The following is a 10,874-nucleotide window of genomic DNA, read 5'->3' as shown; positions in this document are numbered from 1 at the left end:
ACCCTTGCTTCTCCGGGCTGCTCGGCACCACTCCTCTGGTTTCACTCTGGCTCAGGCGGAAGACTTTCCTCGATGCATTCTGGAACTCTGCACAGAGGATCTCATTAAGTTTCTCTCCATGTGCAAAGTGTGGGAAGTCACTGCAGAAAGAGAATCTTGCCCAGAACTGCAGGTACAATCCCATCCAGATTCCATAGGGACAGAGTCCTCGCAACACACCTCAGAGTGTCCTTACACCTGCTCAATAAGACACCACACAAAATAGGTTTGATGCAGGCATATGTCTGATCATGTAGGATTGCTTGTCTTGCAGTGTTTTGTCAATGCACACGTGCGCGTGGATGATGTCCCTGTGGGGAGGCAGACACAGGGCTGGCTTAGGGCAATTTGACCAATTGGGCCCCGCACCTGGAGGGGCCCTGCACTGGGGTGGGGAGCAGAGTGACGGCAGCTGCAGCCAGCACCTCGCCTCGCAGCTGAAGCGCCAGCATGGAATCTCCCATGCTGAAGAGTCACGAGAGTGCAGCATTGCTGCTGGGTGGCGGCATCGGAATCCGGCTGGAACAGCAGAGTGGGTGTTTTATGACCCTTGCCCAGCCGTAAGCCACTTGCTCCCCATTGGCCCCACACCGAAGGACCCCCTGTGCGAGGGTAACCCACTCTAGTCTTGTCAAATACACCCAACAACACGTTGCAACGGACACCTACCACCACACTGCGGGTTTTAGAGATAACTAGCAACAATTTTCTGGATTCTTAAAAAGTCAGGAGGGATATAAAATCTATAATAAATGTTATCAATTTGTCTGGGATTCTGCAGACCTTGGCTGTGAACCTGGAGCTGCAAAAATGCATGTTTCTCATTGGGCCCGGCAGCTCCTAAGGCCAGCCCTGGGCAGACAGACGTGTCATTATGACTAAGAAAACTTCCAAACCTCTTTTCCACAACAAAAAGCTCACATAGCAAAGGGGATGCCTGGCAAAGGCAATGAGGAGGTAGCTCCTGTAATGGAAGATCAGAAGATCATGTGGTGTTGACAGCGATCCTATGTTTTGACAGCTGGTTGACAGCTCTGGGAAGGGAAGGGCTGGCTCCACAGTGTAGTCTTGGTTACACCCAGGGTGTGGCAGTCACAGGTGCTGGTTGATTCAGCTGACTCAGCAGCCTGCACCTGTCCCTGAACCACTTTGTTAGCTGTGTTTCTGGCTCTCACAGAACACAGAGCTATCAAGGACTGCCAAAACCCTGCTAGAGGAGACACTCTGCTGGAGAGGACACAGAGGAGTGACTCTGCTGCAGAGGATTGGCCTGGGAAGACTGGACTGTGCTTTGGGAGATTGGATTGGACTTGAACTGGAGGCTTTGGACCTTCACCCACCAAGTTAAGTGGAGTTTTGGGGAGGGAAAGCCTCTGAAGAAGAGGAAGTGCAGGGAGTGTCTGTGTTTGGAGCAATCCATTTTGGCATCCTTCCGTCTCAGAAGACTCTGGTATCGCGCTCTGATTAGTTGTTCTGGAACAGTGTCCTCTCCAGTGCGTGAAGCCTGGGTAAAGTAGGAGGATAGACTGTTTCCCATGCAGCAAATCCCGCCCTCTCCACGTCGCTGAAATGGTCCAATGGAAAGGCAGAGGCCAATACGGTTGGTTCCAGCGGCATCGCAGGAGTTGCCAGAACGTGACTGTGTTCAGCCATGAACTGCCGCAGGGACTCCGGCTCCGGATTTTGCCTGGAGGTTGACTCCTGAAGCCTTTCCCATAACTGGATGTAGCCACAAGGGCAGTGGAGGTTTGGGATCAGAGTTGTCCTTCTCTCAGATGAGCTGCCTTCCCAGGCTGAGAAGTCCCATCTACCTGTTTAGTCACCTCTTACGACACGTACAGCCAAACCGAGGGCCTATTCTTATCCCCCAGACCCCAAGGGTTATTGGAGCAATAAATTACAGTTAATTGCTCAAACCGATACGGAGTTCTAGTCACTCTTTTGCACACCACAGCTGCTGTTCTTGGAGAAGAGAATGAATTAGCCAAAAGAGTGGGCAGCAGAAGGGAGACGGAGTATTTTGGATAACAGGACAGCTCCCTGTCCTGTAACAGGCCGCAAACCTCCACCGAGAAGGGACACAGAGGGGTGAATGGGGACAGTTGTTCCCCCAGGCGAGTATAAAAGTGGAGCACCACTGCAAAGGAGCCAGTTGGCCCACTTGGGGGGCAGAAGCTGAAGGGGCCAAAAGCTGCTGGAGGCAGGCATCACACAGCACCCTGCTCAGAATTCGGAACAAGGCATGCCTGACGCACCCGTTTCCCTTTGAAACAAGGCCCGGGAAAAAGGGCGATGGAAGTTTTTCCACTGCCTGGAGGATCAGGCTCTGAGCAGCTGCTTGAATTCTCCACAGTGGGGTGGTGCAAGCATAGTGACCGGTTTGGGAATGCCAGTATTGAAAATACCTTTTTCTCTCTCTTTTCTCCTCCTCTTGGAAGAACAAACCCCACATTTACTTTGAGAAGACAGCAGACAGGGATGCCCAAGACACGCAGGACACAGGCAGCCAAGCTCTCCTTCTCTGTCCCGGCATTAACCCTGAGCAACAGCAATGTTCAAGGACATGTGGGTGGCTGCTGCTGTGAGCAGTTCTTAGCTCTGGATTAATGGAAGAGATCAAAGGGCTGGGGCTCCTCTCTTACAAGGAAAGGCTGCAACCTTTGGGGCTCTTCAGTCAAGAACAGGAGTGGGCAAACCCCTGCCAGGGGACCATTTGCAGCCCTTGGGGTCCCCCAATTTGGCCCCAGGAAGCCCCCAGTCACCTATCACAAGAGCCAGATGCAAGCTGAAGGCCGAGTTAGAGCAAGGCAAGGGTCTTCTGAGCCCGGGAAAGGCTGCGCACATCTGCCTGTGGCCTCTGCTGGCTCAGAATGACAGAAAATCCAGGAAAAAACGCCACTTTTCTCTGTGAAAACCAGAAGCGGCGTTTTTAATGCCTTATAAGGGAGGCCCACGGAAGCCCTCCCACTGCTGGAGGGGGCGTGTGGCAGGGCAGGGGGCCCTGTGGACCCAATTCATGGTTATCTGAAACCACAGGGACAGGATCTGCAGATACGGGGGGGGGGGCCGTATAAGAAAAGTGAAAGATATTAATTGGAAGTTCACATCTCTTGTCTGGGGCTGGAGCAGCAGCAGCAAGAGGGACCCAGGCACAAAAGTGGGTGTCCTGTGGAGAGACTGCGCAGGAGGGCAGCAGGGGAACGCGGGCGGCTCACAGAAAAAGCCACCAAGCAGCGCTGGGCTGCCCACAAGAAGCAAAACCCGGATCCCCTCCACCAGTGCCCTTCCCCACTAGAGCAATGACTTTGGGGGTCAAGCATCTATGCTCCCCCCCCCCCGATCCGCCAGTGTTTCTCTACAAAAACTGGAAGTGACATTTTTAATGCCTATAAGGGAGGCCCATGGAAGCCCTCCAACTACTGGAGGGGGCATGTGAGGGGGGCCGCAGACCATGGTCATCTGAAACCATGGAGTGGATATCTGCAGATACGGGGGCACCATATAAGAAAAGTAAGAGATACTAATTGGAAGTTGACATCTCTTGTCTATTTATTAAACAGGCCAAAACATGTTTTGCTGTCTTAAAGTCAGACCTCTTCCTGGTATCTTTGGGACACTGATTCCAAAAATGGCATAGTTTCAGAGATATGGCATAGCCTTGTTAGTGAATAGTTCACGCAGCTTCCTCAAGCTTAAGGGCGCAATCCTAACCCACTTTCCAGCACTGACATAAGGGCAATGCAACTCCTAGGTAAGAAAACAAGCATTTCCTTACCTTGAGGAGGCCTCCATGAGTGCCCACAACTGCAGGATAAGAACATAAGAACAGCCCCACTGGATCACGCCACAAGACCATCTAGTCCAGCTTCCTGTATCTCACAGCGGCCCACCAAATGCCCCAGGGAGCACACCAGATAACAAGAGACCTCATCCTGGTGCCCTCCCTTGCATTGGCATTCTGACATCGCCCATTTCTAAAATCAGGAGGTTGCACATACACATCATGGCTTGTAACCCGTGATGGATTTTTCCTTCAGAAACTTGTCCAATCCCCTTTTAAAGGCATCCAGGCCAGATGCCATCACCACATCCTGCGGCAAGGAGTTCCACAGACCAACCGCATGCTGAGTAAAGAAATATTTTCTTTTGTCTGTCCTTACTCCCAACACTCAATTTTAGTGGAAGTCCCCTGGTTCTGGTGTTATGTGAGAGTGTAAAGAGCATCTCCCTATCCACTCTGTCCATCCCCTGCATAATTTTGTATGTCTCAATCATGTCTCCCCTCAGGCGTCTCTTTTCTAGAATGAAGAGGCCCAAACGCCGTAGCCTTTACTCGTAAGGAAGGTGCACCAGCCCAGCAATCATCTTGGTTGCCCACTTTTGCACCTTTTCCACTTCCACTATGTCCTTTTTGTGATGCGGCGACCAGAACTGAACACAATATGCCAGGTGTGGCCTTACCATTGATTTGTACAACGGCATTATAATATTACCCTATATAATATATAATAATTATATATTATTATATATATTATAATATAACCCTAGAGGGTTGAGCCTCCAATTGCTTGAAGATAACACCTGAAGGTCGCCAGTTCGTGGCCACCGGCACCATGAACAGCGAGACCTTGAAGCAGCTGACAAGCTGAGCCAAGTTATTCCACCTGTTCTTCCGAGGAGCTGCTTGTCAGCCTGTGTGGGAGGAGGCCAGAAAGTGATAACAGACCGCAAAAGTTCCATCTGAAATGTTGTGTGGTTCTTGAAAGATAGAACCTTTCTTTAATTGTAAAAATCCCTACGGGGATTTAAACAGCCTGCCTATGTAAACTGCCTTGAATTAAAGTCTGAGGAGAAATCCGACGACCAAGAAAGGCGGTATATAAATACCTGTATTATTATTATTATTATTAGTAGTAGTAGTAGTAGTAGTAGTAGTAGTAGTAGTAGTTCTGTACTGCAGCGAGTCATGGACTCTTTGCTCACAACAGGAGAGGAAACTGAGCGCTTTCCACATGCGCTGCCTCCGACGCATCCTCGGCATCACCTGGCAGGACAAAGTTCCAAACAACACAGTCCTGGAATGTGCTGGAATCCCTAGCATGTATGCACTGCTGAAACAGAGACACCTGCGTTGGCTCGGTCATGTCGTGAGAATGGATGATGGCCGGATCCCAAAGGATCTCCTCTATGGAGAACTCGTGCAAGGAAAGCGCCCTACAGGTAGACCACAGCTGCGATACAAGGACATCTGCAAGAGGGATCTGAAGGCCTTAGGAGTGGACCTCAACAAGTGGGAAACCCTGGCCTCTGAGCGGCCCGCTTGGAGGCAGGCTGTGCAACATGGCCTTTCCCAGTTTGAAGAGACACTTTGCCAACAGTCTGAGGCTAAGAGGCAAAGAAGGAAGGCCCATAGCCAGGGAGACAGACCAGGGACAGACTGCACTTGCTCCCTGTGTGGAAGGGATTCCACACCCCCACCAAGATCTCTCTCCTGATCTGTCACAGACAGCTCAAAACCCATCAGCCTATAAGTGAAGTTTTGAATTTTTGCCCAGTGTGCATGACTTTACACTTACTTACACTGAAACACATCTGCCTTTTTGCAGAAAAAAATGGAAAAAGCAGAGTAGTGAGAAGGAGGAGAGAACTGCAGAGCTGCTACTCCTTAAGATATCTGTGAACCAAATCCCATAATGTTGAGGCATAGCGTAACAAATCTGTTTGCAGAGATGAAGCACCTGAGGACACCAGCAGAGCCCACCAGCTGAACTATCCCATTGCCTTGTCCACCAGCTCTTCCCCCCCCTCACCCAATGCTGATTGCTTCTGATGCAGCTACGGGTGGCACTGGAATCACAGCAGGAACTGCAGAGCCAACAGGTGAGGGTGAAGCACTCAAGTGCAAAAATGGAACAGACTTTGAACCACACTCAACCACTGAAACACACTCTGGACAGGAGCAGCAGAACTGGGAAGACAAAAGACTCTGATGTACTTTTGCACCATCCTGTCATGGCAGGTTCCAAATGAACCCGAAATACTCCCTTAGATCCTCCAAATGCCAACTGAGCACCAGTCCGTTCCTGCCACCTGTAACTGCCTATTCACGTGTCAACAGACAGCTGGGTCCAATGAACGCTCTACAGTTTCAAAAATGGGCTGCTGCCAAATGGAAGGACCACATGCTGCCCTTTCCTTGGACATGGGAGGGACCACAGCAGTGGCAGACCAACTGCTTTGCCCACAAAGGTCCCAGCTTGGTCTCTGGCAGCACCTGCCCTTTCAAGGATCTCAGGGAACAACCCTGGGATGAGCCCCTGCCTGAGACCAGGACAGCATACCCAAAGTTTACTCCGCAGAGGAGAGAAGGGGGCAGAAGCAACGTGGAAAAAGAGGCCTGCACTCCCAGGACTCCCAGGTTGATTCAAAGCTCTGCATGTGAACAGGTGTGTCACAATGGCTAAGCTAACCCAGTACACTGAAGCCTGAAGAAAAGGAGTCCTCTTCTGACCCCCAAATCTGTCTTCATTTGGCAGAAATCCTCACATTTTGCTTTGTCTGTATTGCAAATACAGGAACACCCAACGAACAACCAAATAGAGGTGAAGAAGTACTGGGGTGGGAACCAGTTGGGTACAGAACTGGCTTTCATGGACTAGGGTGGCTTAACTGGATTGCAGGCTAGGGTAGTTGTCTTGGGTTTTAGCACACCCAAGTGGCAGCAAGCAGAAGCACCGCTAATATGGGAGCATTTCAGAGCCAGTCTGAATTCCCATCAGTGTCTTGACCAGAGAAGGGTTTTTCTGCTCATCTTTTATCATCTGCTCAGGTTCATGAAGCTCCTTGTCTTGAGCTGCTAGAAATCTGCATTGCCAAGATTTATGTTGGCAACCTTCAGTCTTGAAAGACTAGGGTATCGCGCTCTGAATGGTGGTTCTGGATGGCCAAGATGTGCATTCATCAATGGCAATATTTTCCAGCAAGGCTCTGCAATCCAACTAAAGTTTTAATGGCAGGACTCATACAAAGCGGATTTATTTGATTTTTCTCTGTAAACCGCTTTGTGAACTTTTAGTTGAAAAGCGGTATATAAATACTGTTAATAATAATAATAATAAATACTGGGTCAGGCCACCATTCTGTCTGGCCCAGGACTGTCTCTCTGGCAGGGTCTCACTGGAGGGGGTCTTTCCTAGGAACTGAGTCGAGTTCCTTTCACACCCAGGCTGAGGTCTTAGGTTGAGGCTTTCCTGAGTCCCCGCTTTACCTGCTGCAAGCGTGAGTTGGATTCAGTCACCCTTTCCTTGCAGCCCACCACAAAGGGCTGAACAGTCCCACCCACCACAATCACGTTGGCCTTAAACTCTGATTTTCAAAGCCACTCTGGCTGTGACTGCAGGCAGGAGAATCCATGGGTTCATATTCTCAAATGTGATGAAGGCATGTGATGGCCCTAGAGAAGATGCAGCAACAGCAGCTGATGCAATTGCAGATACCTAAGTGATTGGTCTGTGGAACTCCTTGCCACAGGATGCAGTGATGGCATCTGGCCTGGACGCCTTCAAAAGGGGATTGGACAAGTTTCTGGAGGAAAAATCCATTACAGGTTACAAGCCATGATGTGTGTGTGCCACCTCCTGATTTTAGAAATGGGCTATGTATCAGAATGCCAGATGCAAGGGAGGGCACCAGGATGCAGGTCTCTTGTTTTCTGGTGTGCTCCCTGGGGCACTTGGTGGGCCGCTGTGAGATACAGGAAGCTGGACTAGATGGGCCTATGGCCTGATCCAGTGGGGCTGTTCTTATGTTCTTAACTACAATTCCCAGGAAGCCTTGCAGGTCTCTTGTTACCTGGTGTGCTCCCTGGGGCATTTGGTGGGCCGCTGTGAGATCCAGGAAGCTGGACTAGATGGGCCTACGGCCTGATCCAGTGGGGCTGTTCTTATGTTCTTAACTACAATTCCCAGGAAGCCTTGCAGGTCTCTTGTTACCTGGTGTGCTCCCTGGGGCATTTGGTGGGCCGCTGTGAGATCCAGGAAGCTGGACTAGATGGGCCTATGGCCTAATCCAGCAGGGCTGTTCTTATGTTCTTATGCAGGATGTCCCTTTGTAGGCTATGGAAAATACTCTTAATGGAGATCTGCAAAATGAAGGTGTAATTAAAGTTTTCTGTTGCTGAAAACCAGCTTGTTGATGGTCACAGACAGACATATGTAGAAGCCAAGCCTCTCTCCCCACTGCATGTCCCACTGAAGGAGGGGTTTTGGCCTACTCCTGTGCATGTGACTCAGTTGCAAGGGTCTGACTCCCTTGAAGTGTGGGCTGCAAAGGAACTACTGTGAGAAAGGAGGAGGAGGGCTGACACATTGCCCCCCCCCCCCCCGGCACCTTGTTGCGAAAGGCCCTGGGACAAAACTTTGTACTGCCCCTCCCCATCTCAAAGGTGACAGCAGCAGACAGGGGCTCCTCCCATCCTGGGGGGGAAAATACAGTGGCTGACAAGTACAGATAAGTTTTGGGGACCCTCAAGTGTCTGGTCAACCTGTCCAAGCTCAGATGCTGCCCCCACTTTCCCCCTCTTAATCCAGACATCAGCTTCTTAGGAGAAATGAATCAGCCTCCAGGTTGTCTCTACTGGGGTCCTAAAATGAAAGAACCATCTGGCAACTAATCATGCCCCAAACTGCCCTGTTACCTTGGAGGATGCACAGCCTCTTTCCCCCTCCCCACCCAAAATGAAGAAAAATGAAGAAAAAAATCCCCACAACCAGGTGCTGACTGGGGATGGAGGCACAAGAAAGTGCCCATTTAGACTCAATCCTTGATGAGGAACCAGGGCTCGGTGCTGGGGTGAGACATCCGGCTGCTGAGGGCTCCAGACGGGAGGACAAGACTTGGACTCCTGTGCAGCACTGGGGGCTCTCTCTGCTCCGCTGCCACGCCTGAGAAATTCCAGTTCGCTAGCTCAGCCAGCTCTCTCATGTCTCCTGCCTCCAGCTCTCGTGCTCACAGTGCACTGGGGAGCTTTGAACTTCATCGCTCCGACATCAAAGGATCCATCGGTTTTCAGCGAGACTTTTGAATCCAAGCAAAGCAGCTTTTCAAGCATGCTGCCTGGTAAGTTGGTATCAAAGGAAAGCGCAGCCTGCAGGGAACTGCAACTTAATTGAGTCGGAGTGCGGAGAGTGGCACTTGCTTGAACAGCTGGCATGACTGGCATGGCATGACTGGCTGGCCCCCTGCAAGAGGAGAGAAAAGCCCCTCCACCTTGCTGGCAGTCATCTCTTTGTTGTCCAATATTTATTTTTAGGTTTCTTTTCCACCTCTCAGGCAAATACTCTCAAGGTGGCTAACGGAATTTCAAAATAAATGCCATTAGCACATTTTGGGGGAGCACAGTAGTAAAAAAAAAATTTAAAACATTACACCAGTAAAGAAGCACAGCCAGCATCAGCAATAAAAGCAGGTTCCATTCCTCACTGAAGGGGGGCCTGTTTGGATGATGTCCACCAGTCCCCTGACACTGCAGACCTGCTTGGCAGGAGGAGGTTCATCGAAACCATCCTTCAATGTACCAACTGGGTCCCACTTGAGCACAGCATTTCATGGAATGCAAGCAATGGTGGGGACCGTGGTGCAGTAATGGAGAAGGTCCTGTTCCACACTGCTACCCCTGTGCCTCAAGGGACTGGGCATCCTGAGTAGGGCCTCCAAAGGGGTTCTTACAAGTCAGGAAGGTTCCTACGGGGACAGGAACCCTAAGCTGGAATTCCTCCGATAGAGCAGGGACTATTGAGGGATTCAGTCTGCCTGCAAACTAAGGGCCTGCTCTCAGTACACTCCTGTTCCCCATGTATAGCAGTGTCCTTGGCAAGCCTGTCCCCATCCAGTTATACTGAGCCTGCAGGATTGCACACCAACTTGATCTCATTATGGAAGGCCAGCTCCATTCCTGTATGATGCCTGTTGCTGCAGGGTGTGGGCAGGGAGCATGGAAGGCATGTGGCGACTTCATGGCACAAAGCCTACAATCCCCTCCCATCTCTGCCTTCTCATCTCTAGCCAGAGCTCTGCCACCAACATCCTACTGCCCTCTTTCATCCCTCAGCCTCCTTAAGTCCCCACATCATTTCCATTCAGGTCCAGCAAAAATTCTGAGCAGAAAACAATAGCAAGGGCAGGAGCCACATGGAGGCCACTACTCCAGAAAGGGAAGAGAAGTCCTGAAGAGCCTCTAAAATGCTTTGCTAGTCTACGCTGGACAGGCTGGCATAGAAAACATGCATTTTCGAAGCTTAAAAGTGCCACAGATTGAACAAAGAGCATGAGAACAGCTGAGAAAACGCTGGAATGCAAGGGATGGTCAGAGGTGTTGTCTGAATTTGCTGCAGAAATGAATAAATGAGGAGAGGCCATTTCAGATTAAACAGCTAGTAGGACAGCAACAGTATTTGCACCCTGGACATTGTCATCCCTGTACATTCACATTTGGTTTGTTGTTTTTTAATTTTGTTTGTTTTGCATGCTGGTCACTGCAACCCACTACAACTGGGCCACAAACTCCATGTTATGTATTCTAAGCCTCTGATCCTAGCCCTAGCCCTACCTTTACATTTTAAAAACCTAAAAGTATGTCTAATATGAAGACATATAAAGACATAAATGTTAGGATATAAATGTCTGGGACTAAAAAAAGAAAAGAAAAGATGCAAATGTCAAGCGTTGGACTGCATTTGATTGGGACACAGTTGGCCAGGATACACTGCAAGGATACACTGTTGTCCTATCACTGACAGCAATGGACACAATGTAATACTTCCCATCAGTGGTACTTC

Source organism: Tiliqua scincoides, chromosome 4 (assembly GCF_035046505.1).
Source record: "Tiliqua scincoides isolate rTilSci1 chromosome 4, rTilSci1.hap2, whole genome shotgun sequence".
Classification (NCBI taxonomy): Eukaryota; Metazoa; Chordata; class Lepidosauria; order Squamata; family Scincidae; genus Tiliqua; species Tiliqua scincoides.
Note: the sequence above shows the minus strand (reverse complement) of the source record.